We start from the raw sequence: 17,228 nt of genomic DNA on the forward strand, positions 1-17,228 counted from the left end.
GTCATCCCAAAAATCCATTAAAAATCCACGACTTTTGTGTTTTAAGGGTCATCCCAAAAATCCATTAAAAATCCACGCCTTTTGTGTTTTAAGGGTCATCCCAAAAATCCACGCCTTTTGTGTTTTAAGGGTCATCCCAAAAATCCACGCCTTTTGTGTTTTAAGGGTCATCCCAAAAATCCATTAAAAATCCACGCCTTTTGTGTTTTAAGGGTCATCCCAAAAATCCATTAAAAATCCACGCCTTTTGTGTTTTAAGGGTCATCCCAAAAATCCATTAAAAATCCACGCCTTTTGTGCTTTAAGTGTCATCCCAAAAATCCATTAAAAATCCACTCCTTTTGTATTTTAAGGGTCATCCCAAAAATCCATTAAAAATCCACGCCTTTTGTGTTTTAAGGGTCATCCCAAAAATCCACGCCTTTTGTGTTTTAAGGGTCATCACAAAAATCCACGCCTTTTGTGTTTTAAGGGTCATCCCAAAAATCCATTAAAAATCCACGCCTTTTGTGTTTTAAGGGTCATCCCAAAAATCCATTAAAAATCCACGCCTTTTGTGTTTTAAGGGTCATCCCAAAAATCCACGCCTTTTGTGTTTTAAGGGTCATCCCAAAAATCCATTAAAAATCCACTACTTTTGTGTTTTAAGGGTCATCCCAAAAATCCATTAAAAATCCACTACTTTTGTGTTTTAAGGGTCATCCCAAAAATCCACTACTTTTGTCTTTTAAGGGTCATCCCAAAAATCCATTAAAAATCCACGCCTTTTGTGTTTTAAGGGTCATCCCAAAAATCCATTAAAAATCCACGCCTTTTGTGTTTTAAGGGTCATCCCAAAAATCCATTAAAAATCCACGCCTTTTGTGTTTTAAGGGTCATCCCAAAAATCCATTAAAAATCCACGCCTTTTGTGTTTTAAGGGTCATCCCAAAAATCCATTAAAAATCCACGCCTTTTGTGTTTTAAGGGTCATCCGAAAAATCTATTAAAAATCCACGCCTTTTGTGTTTTAAGGGTCATCCTAAAAATCTATTAAAAATCCACGCCTTTTGTGTTTTAAGGGTCATCCTAAAAATCTATTAAAAATCCACGCCTTTTGTGTTTTAAGGGTCATCCGAAAAATCTATTAAAAATCCACGCCTATTGTGTTTTAAGGGTCATCCTAAAAATCTATTAAAAATCCACGCCTTTTGTGTTTTAAGGGTCATTCTAAAAATCTATTAAAAATCCACGCCTTTTGTGTTTTAAGGGTCATCCTAAAAATCTATTAAAAATCCACGCCTTTTGTGTTTTAAGGGTCATCCTAAAAATCTATTAAAAATCCACGCCTTTTGTGTTTTAAGGGTCATCCTAAAAATCTATTAAAAATCCACGCCTTTTGTGTTTTAAGGGTCATCCTAAAAATCTATTAAAAATCCACGCCTTTTGTGTTTTAAGGGTCATCCTAAAAATCTATTAAAAATCCACGCCTTTTGTGTTTTAAGGGTCATTCTAAAAATCTATTAAAAATCCACGCCTTTTGTGTTTTAAGGGTCATCCTAAAAATCTATTAAAAATCCACGCCTTTTGTGTTTTAAGGGCCATCCTAAAAATCTATTAAAAATCCACGCCTTTTGTGTTTTAAGGGCCATCCTAAAAATCTATTAAAAATCCACGCCTTTTGTGTTTTAAGAGTCATCCTAAAAATCTATTAAAAATCCACGCCTTTTGTGTTTTAAGGGTCATCCTAAAAATCTATTAAAAATCCACGCCTTTTGTGTTTTAAGGGTCATCCTAAAAATCTATTAAAAATCCACGCCTTTTGTGTTTTAAGGGTCATCCTAAAAATCTATTAAAAATCCACGCCTTTTGTGTTTTAAGGGTCATCCTAAAAATCTATTAAAAATCCACGCCTTTTGTGTTTTAAGGGTCATCCTAAAAATCTATTAAAAATCCACGCCTTTTGTGTTTTAAGGGTCATCCTAAAAATCTATTAAAAATCCACGCCTTTTGTGTTTTAAGGGTCATCCTAAAAATCCATTAAAAATCCACGCCTTTTGTGTTTTAAGAGTCATCCCAAAAATCCATTAAAAATCCACGCCTTTTGTGTTTTAAGGGTCATCCCAAAAATCCATTAAAAATCCACGCCTTTTGTGTTTTAAGGGTCATCCCAAAAATCCATTAAAAATCCACGCCTTTTGTGTTTTAAGAGTCATCCCAAAAATCTGTGACAGCCACCGTAGTCTGTGGCATGGACTGCTCATCATGTCCCTTTCGATTGAACACATCACATACATCCATAGCGAAACCTTCATTTCATCCACCTTTGTCTGTGGTATGGAATTGACACCGCACAACACACAGCCATGTAAACATGTAATGGCAATTGTTTCTAGCAACCAAATGCAATTCTTATTCCTTATTTCACAAAGGAAATCCACAGGAGAAGTTGTTGATTCAAAACTATTAATATTTAATTATGTTTTGTCTACAAAACACGACAATATTCATTTTTCTATTTACTATTATTTTCATTTGTTTACAATGTTGACAAAACATTGAACAAAACAAAAAAATGAATAAAGATATGAACATCTGTTATCTAGTGTTGTAAGGTTCCTCAATTTTATGTGGCGTGTTTACACGACCATGTAATATCAGGTTCCCCTCAAACTGTAAATAAATTTAAACTGTACAGTAAATTTATTTATTGTTAGCAAAGTTATTATTCTTTTTAACGCAATAGCAACGAGGATAAATATATTTGATTGCTCTTTAATAGAATTGAATAATAATTCAGAATAAACAAAACAATTTTGTTTACAGCATTTTTACACGAGTGTTCGAATAAAGTCGTTCGCCTGTCGAAAGGCGTACATTGAATTAATATTTTCCATTAATTTTGAAAATTATTGTTATTTTCAATACAATTTTTATTTGTTTCTGTTTTCATAATGTCAAAACAACAAGGTCAACATGTCAAAACAATGCTTGTGTTTACAGACTTTCAGTTATTTGCTTTCGTTTTTGTTTCTATTTTTTTAACTCGATTTTGAACAAATGGATAAGACATGTTTACGGGATTGAGAATGAAACACCACCTTCTTCCTTCTGCACCTGTATAAAAGTCTTAGTTCATTACTTTTCATTCATCTTTTTCTTTTGAAAGTTTTTGGTTTTCAATACATTTTTTAATTTAAATATGTCATAATTTAACTTTTCGATAAATTCTCTCATTTGTTAGAGATAGGACATATTTATCCGTCCTTCGGAGAATATTTCTACTCGAACAACGAATGGAAAACGAACAATGTAGCGTGGAAACGACACATTACAAATTAAAATGTTTTGTTGAGATTTACAATCTTATTAGCGCCATCTGGAGTTAGCGCTAGACCTCAACTGATTAATCTCAAGATCCACCAGAGTTGTAATGTAGTTGACACGTCATCACAAAAACTCCAACATGTGGATTTTGACCTTCAAGGAAAGTCACATCGAAGTTTCTATCACAAAGTCATAGATAATCGAGTGAACAAGTGTCATAATTAAGATAACCTCCTAAAATTGTGAATTTCCACAGCCGTTGAAGTCCAAGAAGAAGTATTTAAAAAAAAAAAACTTTGTGACATAAATTTAAATATTTAAATTTATTAAGACCAAATACTACTTGCTAATTGTTAAAACACAATATTTTTTTTAAATTAGAAAATAAATTGCTCTCGGGTAAGCCTAATTTTGATTGAAATACATTATAGTTTGTGTTAAAACATATTAAAACAAATTGCTTCATCCTATATTAAAGGATATTGTGGAAAAATCCTCACATTCATCTAAGGATTTAGACGCAATATACCTTAGGTGGAGAACAAAGCGCCAAGCCAAATTTCGGCATATCACCTGTTGATGGTAACACCACCATATCCCGAGCCATTGTAACGAGGCAAAACGGCAATATATTTAATTTCATAACCACCAGCTGAAACAGAACTTCATGACATTTAACATACTGCCATCTCATTGTCATAATATGAAACAACAGGTCTGATCACATTATATTGAGTGAGTACAAAAGCCAAAAAATTGCAGTACAGTGACTATCAAACTGTAATAAAAAGATTTCTTTATGGAAAAGTGCGAAAATTGTAAGAAAAACTAGTTAAAAATTTTAATATTTTCATATTCACGTGTCATAAATTCGTCATTGTAATACTTAACCCTATTTTTATCGACCCACGTGGTCACATAAACCAAAAAGTCATTAATTTTACTAAGTCTTTAAAAATTAAAAATCAATTAAATAAGTCTCAATAATATACAGCATACTTTTAGGCGCATTGATTTTCTAAACAATAATATCTCTGTATAAACGTTTTTGTGGGAAAAATATCGCAGAAAAACACAAAAGAATTGCATGCAAAACATTTTTATCTTTTTATTAAAAATCATCAAAAATATGACTAAAAACATGAAATTTGCTGAAAAGAAAGAAAAGAAGGAAAAATTATGATTATTAAAATTGAAATCAAAATGTAAAAACCTATATAAAAAATTATAAAATTACCCAAATTAAAAATTATTAAATACAAATTAAATGAAAATATAAGTTAAAAAATGTACAAAAATAAGTGAAACTAAGACAAAAATTAAATAAAACTACAAAAATTAGCCATAAAATTGTCCTATAAAAATATTAAGATTAATATATAATAAATATTCGTTAAAATAAGTTAAGCATGTATATTTACAAAACATTGTTAAACGATAAAATAATTAAAATCTGAATTTTACAATTAAAAATATGGTTTAAAAGTGTATTTAAAATGGGCTGAATAGAGTATTAGGGTAGCAATATTCGTTTTTGGGGTATTTCAATAAAAAAACTTGGCTACTGAAATACCAAGGTTGACTGAAAGATGTCAAATGGGGTGGGAAAAGCCAAGGAGGTATTACAACAAAACCTCGTGTCGTAATGGAAATCTGACCATTGTCCATTCTAAGTTAAATGCTACAAAGAGGTATGGTTTTACATCCGTTTCATTTTTGTATTTATTTTTTTTAGCATCTTTAAAGTAAATTGACAGTTACGAAACGAACCGAGTATGATGATGGTACAACAATATTAAATGTACAGTCAGTGGACAAAAAGAACTCCCCCATCCGGCGAGCTAAGCCGCAGCTATACCAACCTGTACCAACTCCACTGTACATGGCTGTTACATTTATGGCGCCCAACTATCGAGCAACTTAAATTTTTCATTATTTCACATAGCCAAAACTCTGTACAAGATTTCATTCGCGCATCGGTATCCCGGAAGGCACGTTTAGAGCCATGTCGCGTTGTACAGGTACGCAGATTTAATCAAATGCAGAAGTCCCAAATCGATTCATATGACAATGCGATCAAAAGGGAAACATATTCATGTAAGGCTATATAGCAACGTAAATATTCGTTCCCTTTTGAAAGCAAAACTCATTGATTCCGAAAGGCACAAAGTTTTTTCTTACCAAATTGTAATCCATACTTACTTTCGAAACCTAAAGCCATTTTCTAACAAACAACAATTTTTGATTTAAAATGGACGATTTATTTGATATGTTTATTAACAAATAAACATGATTTAAATTTTATTTCAGTACAATTCATTTTTCTTAATATTTACATTTCTAATAAAAATTAGAAAGCATTAAATTTTTGAAAAATTATAATAATTGTATTTCAGATTTCTATTTACAAAATATTGCTTATAAATTGCTATCTGAAAACATTTATTCAGCCCTAACATTTAAATAAAAATCATACACAAAAAAAAGCATTATAAATTACTTCAAAACATAGAAAATCAAAAAGATCTCTAATTATTTAAAAATTATACAAAATAAAAAAATATACACACACAAATTCAATTTATTATTATTAAAACGTCAATAAAAAGAATATAAAAAATATTTACAAGCTGTTAGATTTATGAACAGATAAAAATATTATTAATTAAAAAAAAAAAAAAAAACTTTCAAAAAAAATAATAATAATAAATTAAAAACAAAGAAATATTTAAAAAAATACCAATAACTGAACTATATAAAAAAAGAACCAAACAAACAAAAAGAAACTACCTTTGACAATTTAATTATATAAAAAAAAAACAACACATTTATTTGTTGAAAGTAAAAAAAATAATAATTGTCATTTACATTAAAATAAGTATATATACCAAAACAACAATTATTTATATATCTGATTTTACATAATTAAATTGTCATCAGAAAGCACTATAAGAAAAGTAAACAAAGTCATTCTTTAATTTCTTATGAAAATATATATTAAATTTCATAATAATAATTAAGACATCATTATCAAAAAAAAAAAAATATAAAAGAAATTATTACAATTGAATATTATAGAAATAAACATTTATTGTATGAAATAATTGATTTACTCAATATATATTTATTATATAAATTAATTCAAGTTTTAAATTACTTTAAAAAAATCCTTAATAAATATATAAATGTATATTTCTATAATGATTAATTAAATTAAGAATATAAAAAAAAACGACAAATTAAGATTTATATATAAGTATAAAAGTAGTTATTTATTTTTCAAAAAAAAATTACCTAAAAAGAAAAAAAGAAATAGGAAAAAAGTATTAAAATATTTTCACAAAGAAAATCTTTATTATAATACATATTCACAAAAACATTTATACATATAATTTTGTACAAATATTTTTATATAAATTTCAAAATTAACATTTACACATACTTATATACTTTTTCAATACTAACTGAAAACAATCTTATTACAAATTTATCCTTTCTTACGAACAATTTCGTCCTTTTTGATTTTCAAATCTGATTCTTGACTTATATCGTTTCAATTATTATAATGGCTAGTAAAAACCAAGCAAATAGAACCTCAAGCAGACTTGCAAGTAAAAATGCTTCAGCTGCAAATAACGACAACCTCCCCAGCACATCCCAAGCTGCAATGCTAAACAACAATCCTTTAGGTACTAATTTTTTGTCATTTGGTATGACACCTAATCCTCCTACAAATGCTCTAAATTTGATGAATAATTCGCAATCGCCTGCACAAGATGCAAACAGGACTGTGGTTGAAACAGGTATTCCACCACTGATGTCCATTGCAACTTCTTTACCTACGGGTCCACTAACTTCTACAGGTCCTGAAACATCATCACCTGAACCAAATAGTTCAATAACAAGGCCGCCTTATAGCGAATTAACAGGTTATCAGACAACCGGAGAACAAAACATCCCTCCGAGAATGTCTGCTGTTAACGACAACATCAATTTAGAAGCACCAATAACGAGCAATAATGGTCCAAGTCTTAGGGAATACATAAGTGCTTCTGTAAGAGTTGCCCAATCAGAGGCATTACAAGCGATGGAAAACAGAATCGTACGAATGATTCCACATATAGTGAGAAGTTCTATGAATTCCTTTAACATTACCACAGACCAAATTGAAATCGAACCAGAACCACCAAGGCCAAATAGACAAAATGACAACCCACATTTTCCACCACCAACACAGCCAACAGTTCCACACAATCAACCTCAAAATCATAGGGAACGATATTCTCAAAATTTTAACCAAAATTTCCAATTGGGTTATAAGCCTATCACCCCTTTACAACTCCAAAAATGGGGATTGAAATTTGACGGCTCTGCAAAGTCAATCAGTGTAGAAGAATTTGTTTTTCGAGCTGAGTCTTTAAGATTGGACTACAACTGTCCTTTACATGTATTTGTAAAAGGTTTTCACCATCTACTCGCAGGAAGAGCCTACGATTGGATTTGGTTGTTTAGGCAGCAGAACCCTGTATGTGAATGGGATCATTTAAAATACCATTTCATTAAGAAATTTCGAAACTTTGAAAGTGATTTCGAAATACAAAGGAAGATAATAGATCGTCGACAGCTTCCATCGGAAACCGCCGATATCTATATATCAGAAATTGTTAGACTTAAAAACCAGATGAGGATACCAATACCTGAATTTGAAATCGTCAAGATAATAAAAGACAATCTTAAAGAAGGACTTGTCCAACTTATCTATGCCAAATACATAGATACAATTGACGACCTTCTTGAAGAGTGTAAGAGAGCTGAAGCAACAATTTCAAAACGACAAGCTTTTAGACAGCAACAACAACATCAGAATTTCAGACGAGTTCATGAACTTGATCTCGATTCTAACGAGTCCTTTGAAACTCCACTTGAAGTTGAAGCTTTACACAACAGCAAAACAGTACCAACTAAGCAAATCACTTGTTGGAACTGTAAGGAAATAGGGCATACTTTTATTGACTGTGAGTTGGACCAACGTAACAAATTTTGTTACAGATGTGGGTTCGACGGAGTTACGTCACCAAATTGTCCAAAATGTCTGGGAAACAAGTTGAAGAACATGGGAAAGACTGGGAACACATGTTCTCAACAAGATTCAACCCAGTAAGAGCCACAGAACCTGATCTGGCAACACTTAAACAAAATACACAGCAAAAAAATGAAAATACCAAAATATACCATTCTGATTCTACAAAACTAACAAAGAAATTAAAAACTATTATCCCATATGAGGAAAGACTAGAAAATTACAGTAAAGTAAGGGCAGAAATCTTCAAAGATTTTATACCTCAGGTCAGCAAAAGGGTGGCTAAGGCAAGACAGACTCATAAACACAGAAAGCAAGAAAGAAACGAAATAGCTTCCGCTTGTTTGGAGGTAGAAAATGACATAAGACCCTATTTGAATGTCAAAATAAACGGTTCTGAATTCATAGGTCTTATGGACAGCGGCGCTTCTGTGAGTTGCCTAGGCAAAAATTGCCTAGAGAATGCCAAAAAGATAAATGCAAATATATTGAATTTTAAATCTTGCATAAAAACTGCTGATGGCAAGCAACAGGAGATAATAGGCAAAATTAAAGTCAATGTTAATTGCGGTAATAAGACTAAAGAAATGACTTTATACTTAGTGCCCAATCTGAAGCAAACCCTCATACTTGGATATGACTTTTGGCAACAGCTAAATGTCAAAATATCATTTGAACCAGACGTAAACGAATTATGTGATGACATTACAGATTTAGCAGAGGATATCAAAATGCATAAGCTCACATATGAAGATAATATAAGATTAGAGAATGCAAAGCTCTCATTTCGGTGCTATACTAAGTTCGGACTAGGGAAAACTCATTTGGAACAGCATGAAATTGATGTTGGCAATGCCATTCCGAGAAAAATGAGATATTATCCCGTCAGTCCAGCGGTTCAAAAACTCATGAACGCTGAACTCGACCGTATGCTAGAGTTAGACGTTATAGAGGTAGCCCGAAATGCTGAGTGGAACAATAGAGTCACACTAGTCATAAAGCCGAATAAGAACCGATTGTGTCTTGACGCGAGGGAATTAAATAAGGTAACAAGGAAAGATGCCTACCCTTTGCCGAACATAGACGGTTTACTGGCAAGACTAGGTGACACTCACTTCATATCTGCCATCGATCTAAAGGACGCATTTTGGCAAATTCCTCTGGAGGAATCAAGTCGACCCTTGACAGCGTTCACAGTCCAAGGTAGACCTCACTACCAATTTAAGGTCATGCCTTTCGGACTGTGCAATGCTGCTCAAAGGATGTGCAGACTCATGGACAAGGTGATTCCTCCAGAGTTGAAAGACCGAGTGTTTGTGTACCTGGACGATCTTTTGGTTGTTTCCCAGAGTTTTGATGTGCATATTGATATGCTAAAGGTGGTAGGAGACAGGTTAACAAATGCAGGATTAACCATCAACATGGAAAAATCCAAGTTTTGTTACAAAGAGCTAAAGTACCTTGGCTACATAGTTGGTGCAGGTAAGCTCAAACCTGATCCTGGTAAAATCGAGGCAATAGTCAACATAAGACCTCCTAAATCACAGAAAGACGTGAGGAAATTTTTAGGTACCGTAGGATGGTATAGAAGATTCATCCACGATTTCTCTACACTCACATCTCCTTTAACAGACACGTTAAAGAAAAGTCCAAAATTCGTTATGACATCAGAAGCCCTTGATTCGTTTGAAAAGTTGAAGAATTGTTTAGTGTCTAGTCCTATATTGTCGAGTCCTGACTTCACTAGACCATTCTACGTTCAGTGTGACGCATCAAACGTCGGTGTTGGCGCTGTTCTTTTTCAGAAAGATGAAGATGAAGGAGAACATCCTATCGAATATTTTTCCAAGAAACTGAACAGTGCTCAACGAAACTATTCAACGACGGAAAAAGAATGTCTAGCAGTCATACTCGCAATAGAAAGATTCAGACAATATATAGAACTTATGGAATTTACGGTAATAACCGACCATTCCAGCCTACAATGGCTGATGAGGCAGAAAGACTTAAATGGCCGTCTTGCAAGATGGAGTTTAAAACTCCAAGGGTACACCTTCACGATAGAACATCGCAAAGGTACTAAAAATGTTGTACCCGACATGCTTTCACGCATGGATATGGAGGAAATCGCCATAGAAACTGCCTCACTCATAGACTTCAATTCAGATGAATTCAAAAATGAAAAGTACTTGACTTTAATTGACACAATAGAACAAAACAAACAGCGATTACCTGACCTCAAAGTGTCTGAAGGTATCGTCTACAAAAGGATAAAATTCAACAGTACAGATGTTGAAAATGAGAGTGAATGTTGGAAGATATGGTTACCAGGTAGCTTAACAAAAGAAATAATTAAAAAGTCGCACGAAAATAACACATGTCATGGCGGCATATCAAAAACTTTGTTTAACATACGACAGTATTTCTATTGGCCATCGATGGTCAATGAAATAAAAGAATACATTAATAACTGTCAGATGTGTAAGGAGATTAAGCACCCTAAACAAGTGCTCAGGCCACCAATGGGTAGCGAAGTTGTTACGCAGAGGCCTTTTCAAAAAATTTACATAGATTTTTTGGGTCCATACCCAAGAACAAAATCTGGTAAAGCATACATATTTATTGTGTTAGATCACAAAACAAAATTTGTATTGCTAAAACCCATGACAAAGGCAACTGTAACACAAGTGACAAAATTTTTAGTTGAGGAAGTATTTTATAAGTTCGGAGTACCGGAATTTATTCATTCCGATAACGGAAAACAATTTACTTCCGAAATGTTCAAAGACACCTTGAAACTATTTGGTATAAAACACATACGAACTGCCATACACGCACCACAAGCTAATGCTAGTGAACGTGTAAACCAATCCATACTCACTAGCATACGGACGTACATAAATACTGATCAGTCTAGGTGGGACGAAAAACTGCCCAAAATCGAGTGTGCCTTGCGATCGACGTTACACGCCTCAACAGGTACATCTCCATATTTTGCCTTAACAGGCTACCAAATGATAACGCATGCGGATGCTTATACAATTCTGCGTAAACTGAGTGCATTAGAAGATGGTACCATTGATATTTTACCTGAGTCTGACAAGATGCAAATATTGCACAAGAATATTAACAAAAATTTACACCAGGCATATGAACGCAATACACGTTCATATAACAAAAGAAGCCGAATAGTAAATTTTAAGCCAGGACAAGAAGTCTACAGAAAAAACTTTGTCCAAAGTAATTTCACCAAAGGGATAAATTCTAAACTATGCAAGCCCTGGTTAAAATGTAGAATTAGAAAGGCTCTCGGCAACTGTTATTATGAGGTCGAAAACTTAAAGGGTCAGTTGATTGGCACAATACATGGCCAACATCTTAAACAATAAAATTGGAATAAAAACTTATAACAACTTTTAGTACGTTCTACAAATGACAATATTTCTCACCATTTGTCCAAACATATTGATCTGCAACGTTGATGATGATTCGACAACTAAATACAATATTTCCAGCTTTTATGAAATGTCCCACGATGTTATTTTAAATCTAAAAAAAGAAAAGAAAAAAATTAGTAAAACCGTCAAATAATTTGAACCTGAAAGAAGAGAAACAAATTGCATTAGTATTTAAAAAAAAAAGATATTAATGACATAAATAACTTATCTGCTTTTCAAATAGTTTGTTTGTATTCGATGAAAACAATAACTTCCACACATAATTATAGCCATGAGCAATCGTACAAATATTCAGGTAACAAGAAGCATTTCCACAAGCAAACACACCGACATTACTACACAGCATTGTGATAGACAATATTCCTGAAAAAGAATACAAAAAAGTTGTTATTAGAATACATTTTAGAAACTTAATAAAATTGGAATTATACTTTCCTATTTTAAACATATGCCTTATTCAAACATTGTCATTTAATAATAGCTTATCAATGATGTTGTGATCTCTTTATAGGCCTCTATGATTTTACACAAATAATTAACAGAGGATTTTCATTGTTATCATTCTGAAAACAAAACAAAAAAATCATGTTAAAAACATAAAGGCATATACACTCACAAATAGATATGTATCTACCTGAATTCAACTTAAAATGTAGTATCCTTTTTCATGACCTTTGTTTTCAAATGTATAAATGTGCACTATTGGAATTATACGCTCATTTCTATGAGCTACAAACATTTCGTTTTGTTGCCAATTTTCAGAAAAGACATTACAATACAGGTAATTTCCAACGCTTTTCTTTCTGCAAAATTTCATCGTCATATTGTGCACATTCAATCAGTTAAATGGTCATGATCTCCGTAAGTACCTTTTGTGTGCACCATATTCACATAAACATTCAGCCACAGTCATTCATCATCCCACACATCATCAGTTTTGTACCTGTAAAGAAAAACAAAAGTTTGTTAGAACTCGAAATATAACAAAGACTCATTGGAAATATACTTCCCTCCTTAACAATTTGCCAACTCCTCACACACACAAACATAGTGTTTACATATTGACAAGTCTGTCTTCCAAAATCGATATTTTGTTGTGCTTAGAACTCGGCATGAATTTTGTTCAATGACACAAAGCACTTCCATTCTACCTGAAAATACATGAAGAGTTAACAATTTTATTCTAATATAATATTCACAGATAATTATGTACCTGACCAAAACTTTCGCAAATTCCCAAATCATTTAACTCCACGGGTTTTCGTAAAATGATCTGGCTTTGTGACAGCCACCGTAGTCTGTGGCATGGACTGCTCATCATGTCCCTTTCGATTGAACACATCACATACATCCATAGCGAAACCTTCATTTCATCCACCTTTGTCTGTGGTATGGAATTGACACCGCACAACACACAGCCATGTAAACATGTAATGGCAATTGTTTCTAGCAACCAAATGCAATTCTTATTCCTTATTTCACAAAGGAAATCCACAGGAGAAGTTGTTGATTCAAAACTATTAATATTTAATTATGTTTTGTCTACAAAACACGACAATATTCATTTTTCTATTTACTATTATTTTCATTTGTTTACAATGTTGACAAAACATTGAACAAAACAAAAAAATGAATAAAGATATGAACATCTGTTATCTAGTGTTGTAAGGTTCCTCAATTTTATGTGGCGTGTTTACACGACCATGTAATATCAGGTTCCCCTCAAACTGTAAATAAATTTAAACTGTACAGTAAATTTATTTATTGTTAGCAAAGTTATTATTCTTTTTAACGCAATAGCAACGAGGATAAATATATTTGATTGCTCTTTAATAGAATTGAATAATAATTCAGAATAAACAAAACAATTTTGTTTACAGCATTTTTACACGAGTGTTCGAATAAAGTCGTTCGCCTGTCGAAAGGCGTACATTGAATTAATATTTTCCATTAATTTTGAAAATTATTGTTATTTTCAATACAATTTTTATTTGTTTCTGTTTTCATAATGTCAAAACAACAAGGTCAACATGTCAAAACAATGCTTGTGTTTACAGACTTTCAGTTATTTGCTTTCGTTTTTGTTTCTATTTTTTTAACTCGATTTTGAACAAATGGATAAGACATGTTTACGGGATTGAGAATGAAACACCACCTTCTTCCTTCTGCACCTGTATAAAAGTCTTAGTTCATTACTTTTCATTCATCTTTTTCTTTTGAAAGTTTTTGGTTTTCAATACATTTTTTAATTTAAATATGTCATAATTTAACTTTTCGATAAATTCTCTCATTTGTTAGAGATAGGACATATTTATCCGTCCTTCGGAGAATATTTCTACTCGAACAACGAATGGAAAACGAACAATGTAGCGTGGAAACGACACATTACAAATTAAAATGTTTTGTTGAGATTTACAATCTTATTAGCGCCATCTGGAGTTAGCGCTAGACCTCAACTGATTAATCTCAAGATCCACCAGAGTTGTAATGTAGTTGACACGTCATCACAAAAACTCCAACATGTGGATTTTGACCTTCAAGGAAAGTCACATCGAAGTTTCTATCACAAAGTCATAGATAATCGAGTGAACAAGTGTCATAATTAAGATAACCTCCTAAAATTGTGAATTTCCACAGCCGTTGAAGTCCAAGAAGAAGTATTTAAAAAAAAAAAACTTTGTGACATAAATTTAAATATTTAAATTTATTAAGACCAAATACTACTTGCTAATTGTTAAAACACAATATTTTTTTTAAATTAGAAAATAAATTGCTCTCGGGTAAGCCTAATTTTGATTGAAATACATTATAGTTTGTGTTAAAACATATTAAAACAAATTGCTTCATCCTATATTAAAGGATATTGTGGAAAAATCCTCACATTCATCTAAGGATTTAGACGCAATATACCTTAGGTGGAGAACAAAGCGCCAAGCCAAATTTCGGCATATCACCTGTTGATGGTAACACCACCATATCCCGAGCCATTGTAACGAGGCAAAACGGCAATATATTTAATTTCATAACCACCAGCTGAAACAGAACTTCATGACATTTAACATACTGCCATCTCATTGTCATAATATGAAACAACAGGTCTGATCACATTATATTGAGTGAGTACAAAAGCCAAAAAATTGCAGTACAGTGACTATCAAACTGTAATAAAAAGATTTCTTTATGGAAAAGTGCGAAAATTGTAAGAAAAACTAGTTAAAAATTTTAATATTTTCATATTCACGTGTCATAAATTCGTCATTGTAATACTTAACCCTATTTTTATCGACCCACGTGGTCACATAAACCAAAAAGTCATTAATTTTACTAAGTCTTTAAAAATTAAAAATCAATTAAATAAGTCTCAATAATATACAGCATACTTTTAGGCGCATTGATTTTCTAAACAATAATATCTCTGTATAAACGTTTTTGTGGGAAAAATATCGCAGAAAAACACAAAAGAATTGCATGCAAAACATTTTTATCTTTTTATTAAAAATCATCAAAAATATGACTAAAAACATGAAATTTGCTGAAAAGAAAGAAAAGAAGGAAAAATTATGATTATTAAAATTGAAATCAAAATGTAAAAACCTATATAAAAAATTATAAAATTACCCAAATTAAAAATTATTAAATACAAATTAAATGAAAATATAAGTTAAAAAATGTACAAAAATAAGTGAAACTAAGACAAAAATTAAATAAAACTACAAAAATTAGCCATAAAATTGTCCTATAAAAATATTAAGATTAATATATAATAAATATTCGTTAAAATAAGTTAAGCATGTATATTTACAAAACATTGTTAAACGATAAAATAATTAAAATCTGAATTTTACAATTAAAAATATGGTTTAAAAGTGTATTTAAAATGGGCTGAATAGAGTATTAGGGTAGCAATATTCGTTTTTGGGGTATTTCAATAAAAAAACTTGGCTACTGAAATACCAAGGTTGACTGAAAGATGTCAAATGGGGTGGGAAAAGCCAAGGAGGTATTACAACAAAACCTCGTGTCGTAATGGAAATCTGACCATTGTCCATTCTAAGTTAAATGCTACAAAGAGGTATGGTTTTACATCCGTTTCATTTTTGTATTTATTTTTTTTAGCATCTTTAAAGTAAATTGACAGTTACGAAACGAACCGAGTATGATGATGGTACAACAATATTAAATGTACAGTCAGTGGACAAAAAGAACTCCCCCATCCGGCGAGCTAAGCCGCAGCTATACCAACCTGTACCAACTCCACTGTACATGGCTGTTACAAATCCATTAAAAATCCACGCCTTTTGTGTTTTAAGAGTCATCCCAAAAATCCATTAAAAATCCACGCCTTTTGTGTTTTAAGAGTCATCCCAAAAATCCATTAAAAATCCACGCCTTTTGTGTTTTAAGGGTCATCCCAAAAATCCATTAAAAATCCACGCCTTTTGTGTTTTAAGAGTCATCCCAAAAATCCATTAAAAATCCACGCCTTTTGTGTTTTAAGGGTCATCCCAAAAATCCATTAAAAATCCACGCCTTTTGTGTTTTAAGGGTCATCCCAAAAATCCACGCCTTTTGTGTTTAAGGGTCATCTCAAAAATCCACGCCTTTTGTGTTTTAAGGGTCATCCCAAAAATCCATTAAAAATCCACGCCTTTTGTGTTTTAAGGGTCATCCCAAAAATCCACGCCTTTTGTGTTTAAGGGTCATCTCAAAAATCCACGCCTTTTGTGTTTTAAGGGTCATCCCAAAAATCCATTAAAAATCCACGCCTTTTGTGTTTTAAGGGTCATCCCAAAAATCCACGCCTTTTGTGTTTAAGGGTCATCTCAAAAATCCACGCCTTTTGTGTTTTAAGGGTCATCCCAAAAATCCATTAAAAATCCACGCCTTTTGTGTTTTAAGGGTCATCCCAAAAATCCATTAAAAATCCACGCCTTTTGTGTTTTAAGGGTCATCCCAAAAATCCATTAAAAATCCACGCCTTTTGTGTTTTAAGGGTCATCCCAAAAATCCATTAAAAATCCACGCCTTTTGTGTTTTAAGGGTCATCCCAAAAATCCATTAAAAATCCACGCCTTTTGTGTTTTAAGGGTCATCCCAAAAATCCATTAAAAATCCACGCCTTTTGTGTTTTAAGGGTCATCCCAAAAATCCATTAAAAATCCACGCCTTTTGTGTTTTAAGGGTCATCCCAAAAATCCATTAAAAATCCACGCCTTTTGTGTTTTAAGGGTCATCCCAAAAATCCATTAAAAATCCACGCCTTTTGTGTTTTAAGGGTCATCCCAAAAATCCATTAAAAATCCACGCCTTTTGTGTTTTAAGGGTCATCCCAAAAATCCATTAAAAATCCACGCCTTTTGTGTTTTAAGGGTCATCCCAAAAAT

General features: G+C 32.2%; 1 long non-coding RNA gene across 2 annotated transcripts; it reads right to left on the bottom strand.

Moving 5' to 3' along the window:
• Positions 1–6,105: 6,105 nt before the first annotated feature.
• Positions 6,106–13,491, bottom strand: LOC141395077 (uncharacterized). Of its 2 annotated transcripts, none has more exons than XR_012410538.1 (6): positions 13,058–13,462; positions 12,714–12,995; positions 12,479–12,647; positions 12,049–12,407; positions 11,836–11,984; positions 6,106–6,252 (listed from the first exon to the last, which is right to left on the bottom strand). It is a non-coding gene; the product is annotated as an uncharacterized lncRNA (long non-coding RNA). The 2 variants fall into 2 exon arrangements; XR_012410539.1 differs by lacking the exon at positions 6,106–6,252 and adding an exon at positions 6,546–6,600 and having other exon boundaries at positions 12,057–12,407; positions 13,058–13,491.
• Between the last annotated feature and the right edge of the window lie 3,737 nt (positions 13,492–17,228).

This window comes from Musca autumnalis, unplaced genomic scaffold (genome assembly GCF_047663935.1).
Source record: "Musca autumnalis isolate F117 unplaced genomic scaffold, ASM4766393v1 scaffold_1, whole genome shotgun sequence".
In the NCBI taxonomy this organism is placed as follows: Eukaryota; Metazoa; Arthropoda; class Insecta; order Diptera; family Muscidae; genus Musca; species Musca autumnalis.